This window comes from Lutra lutra, chromosome 17 (genome assembly GCF_902655055.1).
Source record: "Lutra lutra chromosome 17, mLutLut1.2, whole genome shotgun sequence".
Taxonomy (NCBI): domain Eukaryota; kingdom Metazoa; phylum Chordata; class Mammalia; order Carnivora; family Mustelidae; genus Lutra; species Lutra lutra.
In genome coordinates this window covers 26,296,254-26,300,134 of record NC_062294.1, presented here as the reverse complement: position 1 = coordinate 26,300,134, position 3,881 = coordinate 26,296,254, and positions in this window count along the sequence as shown.

Below are 3,881 nucleotides of genomic sequence, written 5' to 3'. Positions count from 1 at the left end.
GGGCTCTGTGCTCAGTAGGGAGTCTGCTTCAGATTCTCTCTCTCTTTCTGTCCTTCCCCCGGCTTGCATGCTCTTTCTCTCTCTCTCTCTCAAAATAAATAAATAATGTGTTTTAAAAAATGAGTAAATAGAATAATTTATTTATGGTAAGCCTTACGGGAAAAATTGAGGGTAGACAATACCAAAGTTAGGGTGGAGAAGCAGATAGGAAGGGGGCTTAATTTTTCCTAGGGTGATGAAGAAAAGCTCATTGCAAAGATACTAATTTAAGCAAAGACCTGAAGGAGGTGAAGTACAAAAGGAGAGAAAATTTGGCAAATAGGCAGTGTTTTCTCCTCCTCACCCTAGGTTTTATTGTGGGTATAACTGACATGTAACAAATTGCACAGTGAGGGGTCATCTACAATAATTCGGGCAAAAGACGAAAGTAGGTCAGACTAGGGTGATCGTAGTAATGAGCAGAGTTCTAGATTTATTCTGAATGCACAGCCAGTGGGATCTGCTCACAGATCTGATGTAGGGACAAGAAAAAAAGGGTTAGTCAGGGATTACTCCCCATTTTCTGGGCTGAGTCCCTGGGAGAATGGAGTTGCCAGTTACTGAGACGGAGAAGAATGGATGAAAAGCAGATTTGGAGGGAGAAGAAAAATGATAACTTTGGTGGCTATATGTCAAGTTTGACTCGCCCACTACACATCTGAGTGCGGCTACTGGGTAGACGGTTTGATGTTTGAGGTTGGGGTAGAGAAGAGAGCATGTTTGCTCGCTTGCGTGCTTTACAGCTTTACTAAGGTATAATTGACATATAATACACAGCACATATTTAAATATTAAAATTAAATATTAAAAATTTAAGCATACTATTAATTAAGTTTCGCAATTTTGTGGTTATTTGTGTTTAAAATTTAAAGCACTGACAAATACAACCCAAATATTCATTGACAGATGGGTGAAGAAGCAAAATGTGGCAGGTACATACAATGGAATATTATTCGGCCTTTAATAGGAAGGAAACTCTCACATGTGCTATGTATGAATGAACCGTGAGAACACGAGACTTAGTGAAAAAGCCAGTCACAAAAAGACAGATACTTTCTGATTGAGTTTATATGAGGAATTTAAAGCAGTCACAAAGGGCTTGGAGACAGAAAGTAGAATGGTGGTAGGCAGAGGCTGGGGCAGGGGAAAGGGGGAATGGAGAATTATTGTTTAATGGATACAGAGTTTCAGCTTTGCAACATAAAAAATCTCTGGCAATTGTTGCACAACAATACGGAGATACTAAATGCTACTGAATTGTGCACTTAGAGATGGTTAAGATGTTAAATTTTATGTTATGTGTGTGTTTTTTTTAAAGATTTTTTTTTTTTTATTTGACACAGAGAGACATAGCAAGAGAGGGAACACAAGCGGGGGAGCGGGAGAGGGAGAAGCAGGCTTCCTGCCAAACAGGGAGCCCGATGAGGGGCTTGATCCCAGGACCCCGGGTTCACGACCTGAGCCATCAAGGCGCCCTATGTTATGTGTTTTTTTTTAACCACAATTTAAAGAGTGTAATGCTGTGAAACAGTGCAAACAGCAAGGCATTTTTGTCTGGTAACTGCAGACTTCAGCTTGTACACGTACTATGTTGTTAGCTCAATTCGAATAATATCTTTGTGATTGAAATTTATGATTTGTATTAGTTCAGGTCCTCTAAGCTAAGATGAAATTAGACACGAAGAGATTTACTTAATGGGGGAAATGCCTGTGGTGGGCAAAGGAAATGAAGCTGAAGTAGCCTGCGAGAGTGTTCAGACCACAGTACAGGTCACACGGTTGGGAAAGAAAAGAGGGAGGATTGGAGAGAAAATTTCTCAGACGACAGCATCTAACAGCATTTCATCCAGGCCGATGGGGAGTCCCTAAGCCAAAGTTGCCCATTAGATGAGTCCCTGTAACCACTTCTTACCTGAGATCACTTCTTCCATACAAAATAGGTGACCAGATGCACCACTCACAGCTTCACCCCTTGAAAAGATTTTCCCGCTCTCCTGTCTTTCAGGGCCTCCCACAAATGTAGTTGTGATGCAGCCACCCTCCACGTTTGTCTTGTACCCGCATTTTAAACCAGCCCATGTCTAAACCAAGCTCAAGCTTTTCCCTCCTTTTTAGCTGGTCGTGACCCTGTCCCCTCCCTGAATGTGGTCCTGGGTGTAAGACAGGGCAAGTGTGGTGGAGGACAAGTTGGTCTGGACTTCCCACTCATGCAGCTTTCTCAAGCTCTTTGGACCCCCTGGGACTTGACCCTGGATAGAACATTTCCATTTTACAATGGACTGAAGTTGTGCCTGTCCAACTTTATGCCTCGGTGGGTCCAGCAGAACCTGGGTCGCGATGAGCGGGATTGGATGCATGTTTGAGCATTCCATCTCTACCAGAGTCTAGAAACAGGCCAGGAGCTCTTTTTCAAAAGGCATGAAATTTCCTCCTGTGGACGGCATGATCTTTTTCCAAAATTCCAAGTCCTGCATTGTGGTCTCTCCACTGGATCTTACTTTAAGCTTCACACTGCCTCTTTCCTCTCCACAGATACCTCCAATACCATAGGGCCTGCTCTATCATATAGCACAATTGACAGGGCTATTTGCTCCATAGCCTGGACCTGTGGCAGAGTCCTTTCTTGCCCCAGGCCCTCTTGGGGATGGCATCTATTTGTATCACCTGGTATACAAGCATATTAATATTTCTAAAAGTGGTCTATATTGTTCCTGGAGAGACCTACCAGTAGAGAAAAGGTGATGGCACGACTCAGCCTCTCTGCTGTCATCTCCAGTAATTCCACTCTGGCCTCAAATCTGTGCACCCTATGAAAAAAAAACAGAAGTTTTTCTTTGGAGTTTAGTGACTATATGTTGACACTAAGGCATGTCCCTTGGTGGGAGAAGGTGGCTGACCTCCACTCCAAGTGGTTTATCAGAGCTTGGTTTCAAACCACATCCAGCGCCCACCTCCACCTCAGAGAAGATTGCCTCTTCTGCCCTTTGCTCTCTTCCATCCCGGTGGGAGCAGACAGAAAGCTGCCCTGCCGCCTTGCCTATCCTTGCCATGACGCACATCAGTGTAGAAGTTAACGGCATGGATTTTGGTTGCTGCCAGAGCTTGATTCCTTTCCTGTGTGACAACGGACCACTCACCTAAGCTGCCCTATTGCTCAGTTCGTGATCTGTGAAATGAAGACTGAAATACCAATTTTATAAGACCGTTTTGGGGGTTAAATGAAATGATGACTATGAAAAAGTGTGAGGCGCGACAGTGCTGCGATCCTCACTCCACTTTCAACAGCGGGTTTAGGGGCTCTTTTCCTCATTTAACTGGAAGCAAGAGCCGGAATTGTCTGTTCTGTATATTCCCCCAGGATATAATCCCTATATAGGGATGTCTCTTGAATTTATACCATTTAATAATGAGCCAGGTTTTTTTCTTCTAGGAATGCAGGACATCAGTATCTGCTGAGAGAAACTACACTTAGAATGTGTGAAGAACCAGAGAGAGAACGGAGTAGAGGCCTCACGATGAGGTAGGGGAAGACACTGCAACAAATGGAATTAACTTCCCTTATCTGTTTCCTCTATTTGGAGAATACACAGAATAGTAGATAATATTGCAAGGTTGTCGCAAGGATTTGCATAAACTACGCTTAACACGGAGCCAAGGGCGTAGTAAGTGCCGCGCAAGCAAGAGCTGCTAGTATTAGCATGTTAAGAAGGATGGTTGAGTAAGTGTAGGTGTCTGTGCTCTGGTGAGCACGGGGCTGGGCGGAGCGGCGTCGGGCGGAGCCTCTGGGAGCCCCGCCCCTCACGCACGCGTCCGGTCGCTCCGGCAACGCAGAGCTAGGTCGC